The sequence below is a fragment of the Pangasianodon hypophthalmus genome, chromosome 7, assembly GCF_027358585.1.
Source record: "Pangasianodon hypophthalmus isolate fPanHyp1 chromosome 7, fPanHyp1.pri, whole genome shotgun sequence".
Classification (NCBI taxonomy): domain Eukaryota; kingdom Metazoa; phylum Chordata; class Actinopteri; order Siluriformes; family Pangasiidae; genus Pangasianodon; species Pangasianodon hypophthalmus.
The window spans coordinates 23,893,558-23,916,243 of NC_069716.1; the positions used below are offsets into that span (position 1 = coordinate 23,893,558).

Sequence of the window (22,686 nt, forward strand, 5' to 3'; positions counted from 1 at the left end):
AAACACTCCTGTTTTATCCTTCTTCAAAAAACACATCACTCCAATTCATTTCCTAGTAATAATCTGCTTCACTCTTCCCCACCACCTATGCCCGATTCCTCTCCAGCACTGCGCCAGGAACATCAGGATTGTTTAAGAGTTAAATTAAATTCATTATGTTTTTTGGTACACTCTCAGATGTCAGTTTGATTCTGAACTATGAAAGCTTGCTTAGGTTGCTTTTAACTTCACTAGGCTTTTTTTTTTTTTTTTTACCTGATTATACATATGCTCCACATTTTCGGCTATTTTTGATGAAGATTCAAAAACATTCATCAGTTGATAGTTAAAATGTCCGAATCTAGCAAACCCACCTCACCTATCAGTGCAGACACATCAAACATACGCCCAGAGTCTGTGTGACGAGCAGGAAGGCAGGAGGTCAGCTATAGCCGGGGGGAGCAGACTGGCTGAGCTATGAAGTGCTACTCCAGAGTTTGACGTCTGGCAGAGTCTGTGTACAGATGGCCCTGAGTGTATAGCAGCCCACAGGCCCACGCTGATCTTCATCTCACTGACACCGGATACATCTTCAGTGAAGCAGCCACAAGCACACTCACAGCAGCGTGCCTTCCCCATCCATTCCCTGAATAAACACTGACCTTCTGCTTCAGCGTCTGTCACCAGTCGGAGGAGCTTCTTTCAATACACTCAATTATCACCTTCTTAAACTATATCTGTCTATCCATCCAACTATCTGTCCATCCCGACATAACCATCCAACTATACATCTATCTATCTATCTATCCATCCATCCATCCATCCATCCTTTTATCTAACTTCTTATCCATCCATCCACCCATCCAGATACCCATTTATTCCTCCATCCACTAACCTATCTATCCATCATTCACCTATTTATTCATCCACACATATTTATCCATCTATCTACATATCTATCCATACATCCCTCCATCAATTCTCCTTGTTTATCCACCCATCCATATATTCCTCTTTTGATTTATCCATTTATGTGAATATCCATTCACATATTAATATATATATATATATTATAATAATATAATATAATATAATAATTTATTATAGATACACATTTATCTATATGCCTGTGTATCCATCCATCCATCCATCCACCCATCAATGTATTCCTCTGAGCATATTTCAAGAAGAGTTCCTCATCAACACCACCCAAATATAACATGAGTCTTACAGCACTATTTCACCAAATGAATTATTGATTAAATAGCAAACAATATTTACACTGAATTACAGAATGGCTCAAGATGCCCATTTTGCGCACCACAAGAACCAACAATTTATTTGAAATCAATAAGGTCTGGATATGCAGTAAAGCTGCTAAGGTGAGCAGGACATACTACTAGGCTTTAGCATAGAGACCTTGAGAGCACACCAGCAGGTAAATTAGCATATATAGATCCACAGAATGAGTGTGCCACTGGCATTACAAACTGACATTTGTCCATTAGCATTTGCTACTAAGACAAGGGCATCTCTGAATTAGATACGATGGATAACATCAGTGTAGGTGGACCACATGAAATTTTGCAACTAAACCTACCAGCCTGTAGCTGAAAGCATCTTGGATATGACATTATATGTTACAAAAGTCTTAAATATGCATTCACATGCACAGAAGCCTGGCTAAGTACTGCTTAGTTTCCACTGTGATACGTAGTCTTGTCTTGAAGAATATCACATGATTATCACTTATTTTCGTATTTCTATTTTCATTTCATCTTTTATTTTATCCTGTATATTCTATTATATCCTGTATATCCATTACTTTTTATCTTTTCTTTTACTTTTTAAATTTAATTAACTTGATTGTACAGAACTATGAGCTACCCCATGTAGGAAAAGTGCCCTATAATTAAAGTACATAATAATAATAATAATAATAATAATAATAATAATAATAATTTTGTAATATCCATTTCTCTATAGGGACTTTAATGTTTATATGTGCACTGCTACAAAGAAAGGCATCTTTGCAAAGAAAAAAAAAAAGACAAAAATCTGATGTTCACAAGTGCACACATTAGTAAAAGTGTGAAAGTTCATAGCTTTGTAGTTAAGCTTCTGTGACCACAAGGAATATCCAGATTGCCAGGAAGTCTTAACCCTTAACTGAACAAGACCCCTAACCCTCAAATGTTCAGCTTTGTACTTTGGATAAAAGCATCTGCCACTACTGAGTAAATCGAAACGCACATGATCTTAACAGAATTCTCCTCTCAAACCTCACAAATCATATTTTATTCAGCGTTCAAATTTTAGTGTGTTTTCTTATCCAATTGCCTGGTTTCTGAATTCCAGGATAGGTTTTAGGTTAAGAAATGGTTGTTGTCTCTCATAAGCACAAAGACAGCTTAGTAACATCATACTGTTAGATTATTTTGTGTTTGAGTTCATATTCATTAATTAATTCACACTCCAATATACTGTGGTAGAAAGCTTTGTCAATATCCAAATATTTATCTGACTGTATCTGCCTTAAAACTATGAATCTTAATTAATATATTTGCTTGACAGCTTAATATCATTGCTATTGTATGTGTATTGAGATAACAGTCTGTGATTCTGGAGCAGAACAGCACGTAGCATATTCTGGTGCCTCTACACAAGAAGCGAAAAATAAATTGCAAACATTAAGACCATTAATCAAAGTTATATCCTGGTCACCAGGTTAATAACACATGCAAAACTGCAATGTCCATGTGCAGGGTCACGCTGTGACATCAGTGTTTTCAAAAACACTTGCTTTCCTTGTCCACACAAAAACAACGAATACTGTTTCAAAATTTCTCCACATTCAGTGGCATTTTCTAAAAACTTCGTTTTCAGTGAGACGTTGACGAGCGAGCCAAAACACAGAGGAAAAACACTGTTATCAAAAATATCTGTACATGTGTTGGCAAACCCTTAGTTACAACAATCAGAGCTGTTAGGATCAACCCCCGCAACGGCGTCTTTTTACTTTCTCTCACACATAAATAAAAAAATGTATCTCAATACTTATATTTGAGCTATTTGTATTTGAGCTGGATTACACCAATGAAAAACTGGCACTACATTCAGAGCTTGAATTCATTCCCTATTTATCACATAATGCACTATTTGGGTGTCAGCCATTTTGTAATGCTGATCGAATGCTCGGTGGACTATCGTATTCCTCAGGTAGTTCATTATATTATTACCCACAGTGCATTGTAAATCCAGTGTAAACACTACTTCAGCACAAATGCACCACAAAGAAATGCATAGCTATTTCTTTTAGCTTGAATTTTAATTGGCAGGATGGTGGAGGACACGGTTTAAACTCAACCAGCAGTTGTTAGTCAGGTTTTTAATACAGAAAATCTCCTTTAACGTTAAACTTTAGCAGTAGAATTATCTACTATTTCACCATATTTGCAGACATCGATAACTGTCTTAAGATGACATTGCCAGCCTTTTTGCTGATGTTTCCTATATTTATGCTTCTGCAGGTCTGGATGTCTTTCCAGCAAGTGCTGTCAAAAATTGGTCTCCTGTGCCGCTGCCCAGTACCGAACAGCCGATAGAGTAAATAGTGAAGTAGTGAATGTACAATTTCAGCCAGAGCTTTTAACTTTCCTGCTGTCAGAGTCTCTTGCTGTGTACTTCCTACAATTATTTCACACATCAAATGCATATGTTTCCAAGAACAGGATTTCCTTGTACCAAGTTTTGGAGTGGTGATATTGACAGAGCATCACCTGCCCAAAAACGGCTCAGATAATGGCAGTGGATTGAAGTTTTTCTCCAACAAAATTCTCCAGACGGTTCTGTTTGGAAGTGTGAAGTAGCAAAATCCAGCTCTTATAACGTGTTGGGCTTATGTCTTTCTACAAAAACGCTAGCCACTAAAATCATCCTATGCTGAACAACACCTCTACAAGAGTTGATAACAATTTGGCATGTTGTAATATCATAATAGCACCACGCAATACCATTTCAACATTTATATCAACACATGCTGTAGTTCAACTGAATGGAAAAAGCAATGAACCTGAAAAAGTCATCACTAACCACAACATTCGAGCATGGAGAAGAATCAAATTACTAAATGTGAATATTTCACCTCTGCATTAGTGCTTCATTTGTGTTTCGATCATTTTGTTACTATTATATGCTGTAGACATGTACAAAAGTTCAATGTTGGGTCATTTCTGATTCAAAACACAAAAATGTGACAAAACTAATTTTATTGCTTTTATTGCTGAATAAAAGAATTTATATATCCAGAGTGACACATTTGCAAACTTTGCCAATGCAAATGTCTTTTCCTAGGTAACAGTACCAACCTATCCTCATGGTATCATTTAAAATAGATGGCAACCTTCCTTTACTTCTTTCTCCTTAAGTAATGGTGTTTCCCAGCAACAAGTTTTGTGTTATTTTGTGGGGAAAAAACCAGAAACATGCTCCATGTTGAACTAACAAGACTGTGGATGCTGTAGTCACCTATTAAAATAATCAGGAGAGAGTCTTGTTTAATAAATTGGCCCCAGGCTAACAGCTGCCTCAAGCCAAGTAAGGAAAGCAGAGTTCATATATCACAGCAAACTAATGAAGTGCTTTGGCTTCACATTGATCGGCTTTAGTTACTGAGTAAAGCTGCATGTATTTTCAGACAGCAGTTTTACACGGTTTGTAGATACATTCTCTTTAAATAGGGCAAAATGTATATTGCTTATTTACTGTTAAAGATACGTAGTAAATAGTGGTGGCCAAATGTGACAAAAATATCATATAATGACATCTGAGGACATTTCTGTGATACATAATATGTATCACATTATACACATTTGCTAGCAAAACTGCCAAAAAATAGCAGTGTTGCATTTCTTTTAAGCTGTGATAAACTGAGTTCATTTACATTTTTATTTAATGTTTACATACATTGCTGAAAAGCACAGAGAATTTAAAATAATTTTTCATACATTTTACAATTACAAAGATTTGGTGTAATACTTTAAAAGTGAATCAGCTGCTTCCAACCAGAATTTGTAATAAAAAAAAATATGGGTATAAAGTGTTATGAAATACTAAGTATATAAAGTGCCAAAACCAGGTTTTCTTTTTTTTCTATGTTATTTGCCAGAATTCATCCACAGTGACATCTGACGGGTTTTCCCAGACCACCATACATTTGTTAAGGCCTTTAATTTGTACTTTCAGTAATCTCTTTTTAGACAAATTAAGACTTTTTATGAAAACGCAAACACTCTGCATAAGCTCGTCAGAAGCTGCCAGTTGAAGCGTGACTCAGGTCTACATCCTAATCACATAAAGCCAAGGAGAAACAGCACGTATTAAAAAACATTTTAAAGTCTTTCGTTCTCTTTGCAGTCAATATAATGAACTACTGAACAAGGTAATTTTCCTGATTTACTGCTTGTAAATGTTTAAACCAATATTCAAACAAATTTCCTTCCTTTAGTGATGGACAATAAAGTTTTCTGAATCAGAATGTAATTTAAGGCCATGTGTGGGCTGATTATACAGTATTCTAAATGTGAAAACACCCTTCATGAGGAAAATGTTCCATTTATGTTAATCCTACAGCAAGAAAAAGACAGAAACTACAACATTATCATCCACCTTTCCCTGAATTTACATTTACCCATACAAATGTGTCTCTGTATACATAACTCAACAGAAGCTGGCTAATATCAGCCTTAGTTTAACACACACACACACACACACACACACACACACACACGTCTGGTGCAAATAATCCTGTATTATTCAGTGTGTGTACAGTGTTGTCAAATGCTTTCCAATCAGACTCAACTGCAAATAATAATAAAAAAACAAAAAACAGAAGGACACCAGAATAACAGCTTAACATCCTTAAATCTGGGCTAATGTAGATTTTACTTGGTACAATATCATTCAGAATCAGTTGAGATTTTTATAATTTATCAAATATTGATTGTTATGATTATATCATCATATTGCAAAGCCCTAGTAGTCACTAAGGCTTTGTTATTCCCACTCGTGCAAATCAAAACATAGACATACTGAATACTGACACTCTGAATATGAATAATTATGAATTCTTTTGTCCTGCCTAATTGGTGTCACTTCTGATTAAGTTTCCTGATGTGTGTTTAATTACAGCTGAAATATACACACGATATTTTCGCTCATTACATACAGTCTTATATCTGCTTATTAATTCAGCATCTAAACATCAGAACAATTCATCTAGACACATTTAGCAAAAACTGAAACAGAGCATCACATAAAACCCACAAACGTGCCAATATCTCAGAGGGAAAAACACAGGCTGCAGGCTAGCACAAGCTGATGAATAGGAATTTTCTTGCAGAGAGCTCTGTGAGTTAAACGGAGTACACAAATAAACCCAGATACTGCAGATGAATAACTGGCTTGCTGATGGTTAGATATATTCCTGTGAGTATTTGCACTGCGAGAACTCGTCTGTCAGTTGACAAATAACGTGCTCTATGCCTTCTTAAGTGCTCAATTAATGTGGAATATGTCTCCAATGTTAAAGGCTAGATTGGTGAAACGGCAGTAAAGCTAATTTGGACTGACGCTTTGCAGCTCTCAGCCTGGTGAGCACCTAACCACCGAGTGACACCATGGGAAGCTTCACCTGTCACATGAGCTGATCAGAAAACAGATGTACTGCGCAGATAAACAGCTGCTCTGAGCAAAATAATGCATAAGGAACCTGCAAATAAATGCACAGAAATGCACAGGAGGAGACTTCTGGGATGCTGACTAGTGCAAAAGCATGGTGTGACACACACTTCCTGGAGATCTCTAGCAGCTCAGCATAAATTGTGTTCTTGGGCTCATTTAAAACCACAACAGGGTGTCTGCAGGTATTCTAGAGTTGTAATGTAATACTTTTTAAGATTTGTCAAACCGCTTAAAATGCAATTTTGCAGTAGTGATACAACAAATATACAAACACTTGCAAGAAACATTATCTATTTACATTTCTTCTACAGCAAGGAAGAGTACAGAACAAAACAATCTACAGAGGTCACCCCATCAAAGTGTGTCACTGGTGGACACAGGTATAAACCAGACAGTGTATTTGCTGTAAACACTGTAAACACAGAAATCTATGTGTTTCTATGTATGCTAGCTCAACAGCAGGTATCAGACAATAGCCTTAATTAAACACATACCCCTGCCTTAGGGATGTAACACAATGCCATTATCCGGATCTGTATCTATTTAGTGCTCCAAATATCTGTATCTGCATTTGTATTTGTATTGTAAACCAGAAGTGGGTGTGGCCTAAAACCTATAAGTTTTTAATTTTTGATTAAATATAAACCCTATTACTATGTCGCCAGAAACACTGGAAAACAATGGAAAAGACAGACACAGACGTGCCAGAGCTGTCAGTATGGTGTGTGAAATTCTGGATCCGACAGTTCCTCAACCTCAGCTACATCACTTTTGCTACATCAGTTCATTAGTCTTATGTCTATTTCATTACGTCACATAGCTTTCCAACAACTTGATCAAAGTATAACATTCATGGTGTGAGGAAATCACTCTTAAGCCCTGTTCGGATTGGATTAGTTTATCAGGGGGCATCAGTAATACATTTTTACACGTCTCTGCAGTGATGAAACTCTTGCATACGGACAGCAATAAAATGACCACAGGAGGTGTGAGATTCTAGCATGTTCGATTTTCTACGGACCCAGATGTTTGCGCCACGTGATCATATGATCATGCACCTTTCACAACATGGCGTCCAAGCAGTCGAAGAGGCACTGGATTAGAGAAGAGACGCTGACTCTTATTTCAGTTTGGGCCGAACCAAAGTTCCAGCAACAATTTGAAAATACAATAAAACAATAATCACAAAGTATACAAGATGCCTGATTCGGGAAGTGTTTAATATCTGGAGAAGGGTCACTGATCCATGCACCACGAGACTAAAGATGACAAGCAGCAGCAGTCAAACATCTTTTTTCAAACATGAGGCAGCATCTGCATAGAAAATCATGGACATGTGCATCTGGACAGGACTAAATTATCAGACTACTGCTGAGTTTGGTGGAAAAAAGAACACTAAGTAATTCAGACTGTGACTTTCTCAGAGAAGGTCTGAGAAAAACACCGATGGCTGATCTGGACGGTAATAAAGTCACAGAGGAGCACCTGTAAAATTTGAAATTACCTCAGGACCCCAAATTTAATCCCGTCCGGATAGGGCTTTAGCTATTAGTCTGAATCCTTAGACAAACTGCGTGTTTTTACCACTGTGTCTGTTACACTGGCTCCTTACCCACTGACTCCTTTGTAATGGAGAGATGTTATAGACAGAAAAATCCAATTTCGGCTGTTAGAAGTTTGCAAGAGACATTTGATTTGTTTTCCTTTAATTCAGAATTTTTGTCATGTCTTTTTAGACGAGTTAAGACTTTTCAAAGAAACACAAATAGCAAACATCCTGCACAAGCTCATCAGAAGCTGCCAGCTGAAGCACAACTCCGGTCAACGTCCTAATCACACAAAGCTGTGTAGAAGCACCTATTGCAAAAAATACCACTCTAAAGTCTTTAATTTCCTTTGCAGTCAATATAATGAACCTCCTGAACAAGGTAATTTTCCTGATTTACTGCTACTCCTTGTAAATGTTTAAAACAACATGCAAACAAATGTCCTTCCTTTTTTTTCCTTCCTTCCAAATTTGCCCTGATTATATACCAAATGTAAAGGCACTACAAAATAACTCATGCATGACCAAAATAATCTATTCTATAATGAGAAAAAGACAAAAACCACAAGACCTTCATCTGCGTTTGCCTGAATTTACATTTCCCATGTCAGTGTGTCTCTGTGTATAAGCAGAAGAAAGTAGCTAACATCAGCCTTAGTTTATCTCAAGTAGCTAACATCAGACACACACACACACACACACACACACACACCTGGTGCAAATAATGCTGTTTCATTCCGTGTGCATAATGTAATGTCGAATGCTTTCCAATCCAAACAGATACAACTGCATTTAAAAAACCCAGGAGGACACACGATAAAGAAAAGCCTAAAAATCCTTAAATGCTGGATCATTCTGATTCGAATTTAGAAAAAATGTATCCTTCTTAACGTGTTTGATTAGTACAATATAATTTTGAATGAATTAGGATGTTTTAAGGACTGTGGTTTGTAGATCGGACTGTACATCCCAAATATTTGTCAGTGTGTATGCTGAGTGATGCATAAGACACTTTATGCTAGTTAATATGTCTATATGCTAATAGCATCCTGACAACTAATCTGGCATTGACGTGCAATGCTATGTACAATGCTGTGAAATAAACTGGAAATGACTATTTACATTTACTATGGAAATGACACTGGGACTATTCAGATCTACACAGCGTGTAGTTGCTTCTGACTTTTCTACTCATGTGTTTATTTTCCCTGCACTTTCAGGGAAAGTAACAGACAATATAGTCAAGATTATTCATTCAGACTAATGAAGGATATTTCACCTGCTTTTCTATCTCTCTTTCCTTTCCACTTTCATCACTTTGTCTCCGCTCTCTCTTTCCACACTCCCTTAGAGTCTTCCGTCTGATACTTATCTTTCCCCTGCCGTGATCAGTCATCTTCGCTCTACTCCTTCATCCATCTACTCACGCTTCCTCCATCTTGGCAGACGGGTTGCTCCCTGCACTGCGGAGCATGGCACAGAGCCCGACCTCGCTCGGCCGTGAAGCCATGCTCCCGCGAGCACATGCACGCCACACACACACACACACACACACACACACACACACTCACGCACATAGCTGACAAGTGCGGGTACTTCTCGTATATCTAAGAGCATAGAGATGATGGGCATGAAAAAGAAAGAGCAAGACAGAGATAAAGACAAAGGTGTAAAGCGAGAAAAAGGAGAGAAAGGCAGACATAATGAGAGAGAGAGAGCCAGAGAGAGATAAAGAAGGAGAGTGAGACAGAGAGAGAAACAGAGAGAAAGAGATGCAATGACAGAGAGATAAAGCGAGAGACAGACAGACAGGGACAGTGAAAGAGAGAGACAGAGAAAGAAAGATGGAGAGAAAGAGGGAGAGTGAGACAGAACGAGCAAGAGACAGAGAGAGAAAGACAGAGGGAGATAGAGAAAGAGAGTGAGATAGAGAGACAGAGAGAGACAGAGAGAAAGCAAGACAGCGCAAGAGAGAAAGAGATAGATAAAGAGGGAGCAAGAAAGAGAAAGTGAAAGAGAGAGAGAAAGAGTTAAAGACAGAAAAAAAGAGAGACAGAGAGTGATAGCGAGAAATAGAGAAAGAGAGAGATGGATAATGAGAGTGAGACAGATACAGAGAGAAAGAGAGAAACTGAGAGATGCACACATACACAAAGAGAACCAGAGAGAAACACAGAGAAAGAGAGGAGAGAGAGAGAGAGAGAGAGAGATCGAAAGTTAGAGATAGAGAGCTGTATTTTCAAACTGTACTTCTAATGCATTAGAATTAAGCAACAGACAAAAATCTGCCAATTTCTGCTTCATTAGGAACAAACTGAGCCTCATTTTTCCCACTATTTTGGATCCACATGTCCGATGAATTCTCTTAAATAATTCACAATTACCTACTGAATCAATTTGCAATTATCCTACAATTTAGATGCACATAACAAATAATGTAATTATTAAAGAACTTGCAAAGGAGAAATTGATAAAACATAAAAAAAATGTATGAGGAATGCACACTCAATCAAACATGTCCTTGAACCGGCCTCTGCTGAGATAAACATCAGCTCACAGCTATGTTTTAGCACTGCACCCATCACCAACACCTCTCACTTGCCTTTTTAAAGCTGAGAGTGCCACAGTGATCTCACCTGGCATGAGTAATTTCCAAATGGTAAAAGAGCCCATGTTAAATACAGTATCTATTGTGTTCCACTGACGGAAATCATACTGCATGTGTCTATTAAGTGAACTTCTCAGGATTTCAGTGTTAATGATTTAGCTAAAAAATTCTCATACCAGTTGGAGTAGCTCCCTCAGGTTGCTCAGGATGAATTTACACTGACGTAAGGAGCCATGCGGCATGATTACTCACAGACCACAATCATCCCAGCTTGTGTATGTCATCTCAGAAAAGATGAAGACATTTATTGTAACACAGTCCGAGCAACCAGTAGGTTAAAAAAAAAAAAAAAGCAATCGTAATTTGTAAAGATCTCGTGGCAAAATGAAAGCACATCTTTTCAATACTCGACAAGGCTGACAGTTATTTCTGTCTACTCAATAATGTTTTGTGTTGAATTCCTTTCAGCTGTCTGTCTTCAATGCTTCGCACTCTCCATTCGGCCCCTCCTCTACTAAATTGGGCCAGAGTCAGTAGACACAAAAGGATAGACAATCTGGGATCAATTGCCTTCCCTGATTTGAGTGAGCACAGTCCTGAAAACACATCTCATCCCTGCCATTTGTGAATGCGAGTGGCCAACAATGGAGCAGTGAGCTATTAAGTGGTGAATGGATAAACAAACGAGTGATGCCAGCAGAGCCAAAGCTTATATTAGAGACTGGAGAAAAGTGCATTAAGAGAGAAGGGATGAACTCTCAAATGAACCATCAGGGCATCATGTCAGCTTCCCTTATTGCCATTCTATCTACAACCATATTAAACAAACTGCAAACACACCTAACACTCCAATAGTGTTTTTACTGCGCCATTGTTGACTTGTCCTCGTTATTTGCCCTTGGGGGAATCTCTGTTCACATCTTATATAAGGATACACAGTTCAGTTTGACTGCTCGTAAAGTATCAGTATCAGGGCTGAAACACTGGATTGGTTTAGGTCAGGATTGGATGCATTTCTGTGGAAATTTCTGTGAAATGCAAAACCTCCAGTCTTCTCTCAATCCCTGAGAGAATACTGACTCTCCTATCTTACAAGGAAAGTCTTTTTCTTGGTTGACAAATAATGGCATAACTCACTAGAGAGGCATTAGTGTGTCACCTGGGTCATGGCACCAAGTTGTTGGAAAATCGGGAAAGATGAGTCTGGTTTGATCTTCAGATTCTCAAAGTTCATCTGATTGCTTGAAGTATCATCAGATCAGATTTCTCACCAACACAAATATAACTTCAATACAGTTTACACAAGTCCAATATACACACTGGAAAGGCCTTGCTTATGTGGAGCAGAGAGAAGAAGCAGAGAAGGAAGGGGGAAGATAAGAGAGAAGTAAGTTGAGCCACTGAGAGTTGTCTTTAAAGTCACAATAATCATGCACATGAACACATGACATAGATTCTGTTAATAAGAAAGATGTCAGTATCTGCAATTTGACAAAGCTTGACATAGCTAATTTATTTCCTACTAACTATTACACCAAAGCTCCTAATGTAATACTTGATTTTTTAAGACTTTCTTGAATAACTGAATATTTGAAAATCTTGACTCCACCCTAGTTGACGACAGCATCGGAGTGCAAACTCAACCATCACTGGATCTCCAGTAATCCTAGAGCTCACATTCTGAGCTACAATGGAGGCTCTCCAAATCATTTCACAGCCTTTGAGCATCACTCAGCCCTCTCTGCTATTTGTGGAGACCCAGTTCTTATTTGAATTTATGGAAAACTTTACGATTGTGTGTGAGGCCTGCTGTTGCTGCTGTTGGTGATTCATTGTGCGGAGCGTGATGATAAAAAGATTATGGGCCAGCAGGACTGCACCTACACTAAATATTTGACTCAGATGATGTGTGAAAGGAGTGAAGAGGAGGAGAGGAAGAGGGAGAGAGAAGATGGTAAAAGGCCTTTGCCAAATGCACAGCTGCTTTCCTCTGCTTTTTTCATGGTCTTTTAGAAAGGAACGAACAGAAAACACACTTCCTCCACGCTATTCTGAAAAGGCCTTTCTCCCTGCCCACATATCCGGATTGCGGCATTTTCTTTATGCTGAAAAATATTATGTCAGAACAGCAGAAGCCAACAGGGAAAAAAAAAAAAAAATCTGTGGATGAGTAACCGAATGAGTCACTCAAATTCTGGTCTAGATTCCAGTTGTGGAGATGCAAGCTCTGTAAAGATGCCTGGATTGGGTGCTGAGGAACAAAAAAGCCAAAAAAAAAAAAAAAGAGTACTGGTGCACTATAACTTTAAAAGTTTCACAGCCAGTGCTTAAACTACAGCATATTTGTCCATCAAACCTTCTCTCTAATTAGCTGCGCTGTAGCGCAAAAGTGTTTGCCTAAGCAAAGCTATATCCTTTCAGCGCCTTGTGGAAAATTGGACATCAGAGAATCTTTGTTTAATCATTTTATTTTGTACAGCCATTGTCTAGTCATGTCATTTTAATTTGTCTAGTAGTGATTCACTCCACTTGAGCAACACCTCTGATTCATAAATGAAGGACTAATGCCAGCTGAGTGGCAAATACTGTCGCCTGAAAATAAACGCTATTAATGGAACGATGACAAACTCAGCTTGGGGTCTTTCACGTTACATAACAACGGTAATATACGGAAACATCACTCATTTGCCCAAATTATCTCCAACAACAATGATATAATAATGCGTTTAGCATACAGAACCAAAACAAAAGAGAATAGAAACTTAATTTTGGATAGTGGTGAAAAAATAAATAAATAAAAAATACCTTGGCTCATCACAGCAGAACCCCATGCAAACAGATATTGTTAATTGTGCTCGAGTCCTTCTGTTGTTTTTCAGCCCATACAAGCTGTCCTTTTTTTTTTTAAAAAAAAGACAAGAAAGAAACCACACATTAAACATTTGCACGGCGCCTACATCTCTGGATCTCTGAAGTGTACTGGCCGTTATCATGAAATCCAAAACAATTGGGTGGCATATTGACAAAGATATGGCATAAATAATAGCTTTGCAGTGCTGAGAAAACACTCCAGTGCATTCACATAGATGACATGGACACTGAATATCGTTTAAAAACAACATTTCTAAAGATCCTGCAAGAAAGCAATGAAATGAAAGCTTTCACATAACAATCCAATCACACTTAATATGAAGTGTCTCTAATATCTTCTAGTTATGCATAAACTATAGAGGCAAAACAATTATAATGTAACTGCTGAGGATTTACGAGCTTATAATACATCAGTTTTCTGTTATTTAAATTTAATCTTAAAAATACAAGTGATAGAATTCGTTCTTTACATCTGTGGCATAAAAGAAACATTATTTTGTTCCCTAAAGATCCTTCTCAATGTCTCTCATTTACGACTCCTTACATTTTAAATGACATTGAAATACTAGTTACCTCTCTCATGTGACGAGCAATTTAAAAAAGTCTTGCTATTTGACAGATATAAGCTGATATTCCATTAATTTGCTTGCTGTCTAGATGGTGTTCAATCGTTGCACAATTGTTGCACTTGGCTTCCACAGAGTTATTGTTGTACCTTGTGGTTAAATATGGGAACTTCAACAAGCACTAACAGAGGATCACAGAGGTAATCGTGCTGCCCCATGCTCTATGAACAATTTCACTGGGGAAGGACCAGTGGACAGTCTGTTAATGACAAGGTTGCAGATTGGGCTAGGTTAAAAATAGTCAGCGGCCACCAAGATGTGGTTTTACGGCAAATCTTCAGAATTAAATCAAATACATTTTACAAAAACCATACTGTAAATGCATAGTGTTCTATGCTACACAGAAACATTTCTATTGTAAGATATATATATATAGCAAAGATTGGTCAAGAGCAGATAATGTCCGTACATCAGAAGTATGTGTGAAATGCCTGCCCACGCAAAGGCTTAGAAAAAGAAGAAAAATATCATTTTCCAATTCTACACTTTTTGGGCTAGTTTTAGGTCTTATGTGTGGTTTTTGAGATGGAGTTGTGCTGGAAATTTTGCTGAAACCCGTCACCCTTGGTTAATGATATTACCGCAAACACAGTTGATGACAGTATGTTGTCAACTCTCAACTGCCTATTGCTGAACATGCAGAAGTCAAATGTAATAGCCTCTCAACTTCATTTTGATTAAGGCTATGTCATTATTAATGTCATATTAATGCCCCACCAAAACCTACAGTCATGAGCCACAGCTGGTTCTGTAGACCCCAGGAAGTCTGGAAGTCTATAATTTTTAAATTTAGTTAAAGTACTGGAAATACGACCCACCATTACCATATAAGTATATAAGTTATCATATTTATTATTGAGTCCTTATAGTTATTAGTCTGTTTGACTGGTCCCGTGAATTAAATAGTTTTAATCCATACCTCAAAAAGGAGTAGCCTGTAACGTCAACTTGGACCTAATGTATTCTGTCTGTGAAAAGTTCAAGAATGAAAAAGCTCTGAAAAGCCAGAATATTACTGCACACATTTAAATAATTCCAGAAATAAATAGTTCCAGAAATAAACCTCTACTGAAGGAGTCCACAGAATTCATTTTACAGGTAAAGAAGTCCCTGTTTGAGAATCCTCGCTATAGACAAATGCCACAGAAAAAAACTTTTTTTTTTTCTCATCGGTCCATGATTTCTTAACCCTTTTGTGTTTTTGCCACAACTGATTAATCATTTTCTACTTTAATTATAGCCTTTATGGTGGATCTTTAGCTCTTTAGCTCTATGTAGTTAAAAATGGTTATAATGGCAATAATTAAAGTAATATAAAAGTAATGTGCCAGTAAAATAGAGGAAATAATAAAAGCTAGTTAGCTGCTAAATGAAAAAAGTTGCCCAATATATATATATATATACACACATATATATATATATATAGCCTGATGAATGTTTTTTGGCAATGAGTTCCAGATGTTGCATAAAACCAAGATTTTTAAGGTTCATACAAGGAATGCCAATGATCTTAAGACATACAGTAGTTTATTATACAGTATAAAATTCCTTTACCATTTTTGAGTTGCAAGATGCTGAAATTTGACAGTATTGACATTTTGCTCTGGTTATAGATTACACTATTTGTGTACAATCACGTTTTATCATGTCACATATCACATACTCTTTAAACTCTTCACCAGAGCCAATAAGATAGTTTACACCCAATAGTTGTCTTTACACAGCCTTACACAGCTGCAATTTTCAGTCATACAGCCATAAGCGTTTGTGTCCAATTCAATAAGTTCTCTCAATCTCTAGAGATGAAGCATATGGATTCCTGTTATTCAGTGAGAGAGCATTTCCTACGTGCTCCACAGGAATGGAGCAGGCAGACAGCGATCGTTAGTTTTGCTTTTATCTCCAAGGACATTTAAAGGCCTGAAAGGTGGGCCATCAAGACATCAGATAAGCATTATCTCCATCAATCAATAGCCTCTGGCCGGCATGCTTTTCATAACCTTTATTTAATCCTGCCAGGATTGCTGAGCACGCTGCTCCAGAGGGGCTCTTTTCGGGTGCAGGGAACCTGAAATGCAGGGTTAAGTGTCCAACAGCGAGGGATTTAGAAGGTGTAGAACCTGTAACGTGGTGTGGCGGCTTTACCCCACTGAGCAGCTCAACTAGCACAATGGAATAAACTCAAGGCTTCAGGATGAATAGGGGTGGAACAATAAGGAAGATCTCACAGCATCATAAAGACGCAACCCAATATCACCCTCTCTGGATGTACAGTGAGGAGGAAAATGGATTCAAGCACTATATTAAAAATATACACTCACTGAGCACTTTATTAGGAACACATGTACACCTACGCATTCATGAAATTATATAAACAGCCAATCGTGTGGCAGCAGTGCAAAGCATAAAATCATGCAAATATGGGCCAGCAGCTTCGGGTAATGTTCACATCAACCATCAGAATGGGGAACTCACAGTGATCTCAGTGATTTTGACTGTGGCATGATTGTTGGTGCCAGACAGGCTGGTTTGAGTATTTCTATAACTGCTGATCTTTGGGATTTTCACACACAACAGTGTCTAGAGTGTACTCAGAATGGTGCATTAAAGAACATCCAGCGAATGGCAGCTCTGCGGACGGAAACACCTTGCTGAGAGGGGCCAAAGGAGAATGGCCAGACTGGTTTGATCTGACAGAAAGGCTACAGTAACTCTGTACAATTGTGGTGAGTAGAAAAGCAACTCAGAATGCACTACGTGTCAAACATTGAGGCGGATGAACTGCATCAGCAGAAGACCATGTCAGGTTGCACTTCTGTCAGGCCAGAAAAGAGAAAGCTGAGGCTGCAGTGGGCACAGGCTTACCAAAACTGAACAGCTGAAGACTGGAAAAACATAGTCTGGTCTGATGAATCTTGATTTCTGCTGAGGCACACAGATGGTGGGGACAGAATTTGGCGGCAACAGCATGAATCCATGGACTCAACCTGCCTTGTGTCAACAGTCCAGGCTGGTGGAGGTGGTGTTATGGTGTGGAGAATGTTTTCTTGGAACACTTTGGGCCTGTTAATACCAATCAATCATCGCTTGAATGTCACAGCCTATTTGAGTGTTGCTGACCATGTGCATCCCTTCATGGCCACAATTTACCCATCTTCTAATGGCTACTTCCAGCATGATAATGCACCATGTCACAAAGCAAAAGTCATCTCAAGCTGGTTTCATGAACATGACAATGAGTTCAGAGTTCTTCAGCGGCCCTCCCAGTCACCGGAATCCAATAGAACACCTTTGGGATGTGGTAAAAAGCGAGATTCGCAGTATGAAAGCTCACCTGAAAAAGCTGCAGGAATTGCGTGATGCAACATGGACAAGAATCTCAAAGGAATGTTTTTAACATCTTGTGGAATCCATGCCATAAAGAAGTGAAGCTGAGAAGTTGAGAGCAAAAGGAGGCCTTACCCAGTATTAGTACAGTGTTCCTAATAAAGTGTTCTGTGAGTGTATATGTAAGTTACATAAAATAAATCAAGTTCTAGATATAAATGATACAAAAAATGCTCACAAACTGCACAAAATGCAAACTGCACCTGGGGTCATAAAAGATGTTGGCTGGGAAAATTTCACACAACAAGTAGCAATCATGGCAAAGGTGAAGGAGCTTATTAAAGTTCTCAGTAATATTAAACAACACTCAAACGGAAAAGGCTACAGATTTATAACAAGGCCTTCAACGTCCCTGTCAGTAAAACTGGTTCATGGAAAAGTTCATAGACAATAACTTATCGTCCCTGGACACGTGCACCATGCAGGATTTCACAAAACACTCTTAGACTAATGATAAGAAAGGTAAGAAGAAGCCAGCAGTCACTCGAAGAGAGTTGCAGGACAACCTGAAAGCAGCAGGAACAACAGTTACATAGAGAACAATAAGCAATGAACTGTACCACATTCATCTCTATTCCTACACCTCACACTAAACTCCTCTGCTAAAAAAGAAGCGCAGAGATGCATGTCTAAAAGCATTTAGAGAAATCAGAAGTCTTCTGGAACAATATACTCTGGACAGACTAAAAAAGAATAGAATAAGAACAGCAATAATTCATTTTTTCATGTTTGGAGAAAGAAGGGTTGCATGTATAATCCCAAGAACACCATACCCCCTGTGAAGTACTGAGGTGGGAGCATCAAGACATGGAGCTGCTCCTCTGCAAACTGATGGAAACATGAATGGAGAGTTGTTCCAGGACATATTAGAGGAGAATTTACTCTCATCGGCCAAGAAACTGAATCTCGGGAGTAGATGGATGTTTCAACAAGACAACGACCTCAAATACACAGCCAAAATCACTCAAGAAGGCTTTGCATGACCTAGCTCATCTCCTGACTTGATTCCCACTGAAGATTTATGGAGGATTTAGAAATAGCAAGTCCATCAGAGGGACCTTTGTAACCTTGGGGAATTGAAGAGGATTTGCCAAGAGCAATGGGCCAAAATTAAACCACAGTGCTGTAAAAAGCTAATTACTTCTTACTGTAGACACTTTGAAGTATCTTGAAGTTGTAGCTGACAACAACAGCTTTGCAACAAAGTACAAATGATGTTAATTTGTGGTATCTGGATACTTTTTTCTTCTATCGGTTTCGTTTTTTAAACATATTTTTGTTTATGTTTACAAACACATACATATGAGTATTCATACAATCACTCTTTACAAACATGGTAAGCAGAAAAGCATCTCAGAAAGCACAACATATCAAACCTTGAGGTGGATGGGCTACGACAGCAGAAATCCACACTGGATTCCACTCCTGTCAGCCAAGAACAAGAATGTGAGGCTATCATGGGCACAGATTCACCAAAACTGGGCAGCTGCAGATTTTTTATTTTTTGGTTGTAGTCCACCCACCTCAAGTTTTGAGGTTTTGTGCATGCTGGGATGCTTTTCTGCTCACCACTGTTGTAAAGAGTGATTATATGAGTTACTGTATATCCTTCCTGGCAGCTCAAACCAATCTGCCATTTTCCTCTGACCTCTCTTATCAACAAGGCATTTCCACAAGTTTTTTGTTTTTCACACCATTCTCTTTAAACTCTAAAGACTGTTATGTGTGAAAATTCCTGGATATCAGCAGTTTATGAAATACTCAATCCAGCCCACCTGGTACCAACAATCATGCCACATCAAAATCACAAAGATCACACTTTTTCTTCATTCTGATGTTGGATGTGAACATTATCTTGACCTGTACCTACACGATTTTTTGATTTGTGCTGCTGCCACATGATTGGCTGATTAGATAACTGTGCAGTGGACAGTGAGTGTCTATTAAATAACTATAACTAAAGTGTCTGAATGCTTATTTCCCCTCACTGTATTAAAGAACATGACCTTAACTAACATACAACACTGCACAGGCAGAGCAAATATTCAATTATTTAGTCTGGGAAACAGCAGGAATATTTTACATTTATTGTTTATTTTCTTGTTTTGAGGATAACCTTTAACCTTGAGCAGGTCATGAAAAAAAGTTTTCTGCGATTTTCACTTGGAATGAAACTTTTTACAGTCAGGAACCCTTTAACTGAAAAAAAAAATAAAAATCACAGACAGATTTATTTTACAAACAAACTACCCATAAAATTAGAAACATTATTTAAATGTGTACAAAAATATTTTGGATTTTTATTGGAGCCAGAGGTTTTTTTTTTATTATTTCTGGACTTTCATCCCATGGAACCCATTTTTAGTAAAATTCTCATTAGATTCCCGTTAACATTATTTACAGGCATAATAGCTTCAGTAATGGTGGATTGTGTTTTGCACAACTGTAACAATATTTGAAAACTGCGTAGGGCTATGCTTCACAGACCCCACTTTGAAGACCATGACTTTATAAAGCAGATTTACTCTGTTATTAAAATTGCACTTTAGGGATTGTCTATGCCTTCAATATCTCGGAGAGAATACAGTGATTATTTTATTTCTATCTCAAAGAACAAATGAAGAACTGTAAGAACAATACTTTAGATTTTCATGACTGAACTTGCATCATTGCATTATCTCATCTTTCATTTAAAAGGAGATAGAGAATTTCAATTTTATTCTGTTTTCCAAAATCAACTTTACATATTAAAGGTGCAGCTCATAATGTTTAAAATGTTTCTAAACCTGTAACCTGATACCTTTGAAGAACTGTTTCCAAGAATGCTAAGCAATGGATCTTGCTAGTTTCTTCATTCAAGGCTTTGGTTTATACAAATAAAATAATTAATTCATAAATTGTTGTCAGGAGCATTGACACAAGAAATGTGTTGTTCATGAAAATGCAGTTAGTTCATGAGAACAAACTTTTCCTACAAGAACTTCTGTGTCTGTGTAAATTTACTCACTAATGTGAACCTCTATTGCTTCAAATCATACAACAAATCATATAATCATATGGCGATGAGTTGATGACCTAATTTATTTCAATTGCGCACACAGATTTAGCGAATATTTTGTGAAACTCAATCGTTTCATATAAAAGACTTGGAAATTTGGAGCAATCCAAAAGAAATCCATAATTTAAAAGAAATAAGACAAGCTAGTCAATTAGAACAAAAGAAATGGCACCCTATAACTGGAGGAGGAATAATGTTTATGGTAGCTGACACACTGCAGTGGCTGAGCTGCATTACTGGAAGATTGCATTACTAGCAGACATCATGCTTAGGAGGAGCTCTTTCACCGTTTAATCATCATTTTGTCATTTCAGCTATATGAGCTTTATGGAGTTTGTGGTCATCACTAAATGTAAATCAGCTGTGCCATGAATGCGCTTTGCAATTTACAGGAGATTAGCATTTGTCAACTTATGTATGTGAGTACAAAGGTAATCAGCTCGCTAAACCTTTGTAAATCTGGAAAGAATTTTTTGTTCAGTTTGGAATATGAATACATTACACATTACAAAATCTGTACTAAAAGATTAATAAATGAGTCCTATAACATTTTTAGATTTTCATACCATGATGTACTGATTTACTGATAAAACCTCTCATCCTGCCAGGTGTCTTTCTACAGTCTGTGACTGCCGCTAACTATTTGTGATTTATAATTGTTAATTAGAATGGATAAAGGCACCCATTTCTCTCTCTTCCGCTCTCTCTCTCTCTCACACACACACACACACGCACGCACACACATCTAGGTGATTTGCCCCAAGAAAACTGGACTACACTAAGACAGTTTCATTAAGTTTAGTGCTGGCAGATCAGAGACACACAGGCACTGAACACACATTCATCATAAAACCTGTTCATTATGAACTCAGGCATCTGGAGAAGGACAGCAGACGCACGTCAACTGCTCGGCTCTTAATTAGACACACAAAAAAGTCTGCTATGCCTTTTGGGCCCACATTGATGTCCTGCACTGCTCCAGATGAGAATATGATAAGAGACTATTTTTAACTACCTGAAGCAGCAACCTAATTAGGGTCAATATCATAGCAGATATCTCAGCAGCCTCAGAGTTATGCGGATTAACAAAACATACCCTAATGCAGCAAAAATACACAAAGTTCCAAACTTCAATAACTATAGCAAGCAAGTTTCCAAGGTTTTTATTTTTAAAATGTTTTGAAAAATTGTCAAGAACTCTTTAGGAGCTGTGAGATTATAAAATTTTTTTAAATTAAATTTTTTTTTTTAAAATGTCAGATCCAAACTTACACAGTGCCTTTTCCCTGGCCATGATTATCATTATTCTACAAACATTTTTTTTTTTTTTAAATCTGAATGTTTAATCAGATAAAATCCACAGAGAGGATCAGAGAGGCTTTGGGTGACTGGTTGGTCTGTCCATAACACAGACATAAAATTCTGCAATACGGAAATGTAAAATATAAAACTGACAACATCCTGAGGGTAGACTTGATTCTCCTCACAATTTAGTTCTACAAAAACAGTCTCCCAAACCAAATAATTGAATACTTCCATTATGAGGGTTATATGCCATTTCGTTGCCTGGCTCGGATGCTCCGCCCTCAGCGCTTCTGATCTATGTAATACACATTTCTTGCCACAAGCTTCAGGGTTAGAATATGATTGTCTCTTCTCACCTTTGTGCATTGGATTCTGATGGAAAAACAAACTTTTGAAGCTGGCATCCCATCTTTAAAAACGATTCCAGAGGTTTGTTTGACAGGGTGCGAGTTTGACAGGATGCAAATTTGCCAACAGGATGCAAGAAAGGGATGTGATTGGTCATTTGCAATGTCAGTCAAATTGCCTCTTGCTGTGAAATTAGACGGTTCTGTTTTATACTTGG

At 37.8% G+C, this 22,686-nt stretch overlaps 1 protein-coding gene across 2 annotated transcripts in view; it reads right to left on the minus strand.

Moving 5' to 3' along the window:
* immp2l (inner mitochondrial membrane peptidase subunit 2) overlaps positions 1-22,686 on the minus strand; it is a 110,204-nt gene that overhangs the window by 30,607 nt on the left and 56,911 nt on the right. The gene's annotated exons all lie outside the window — the stretch shown is intronic.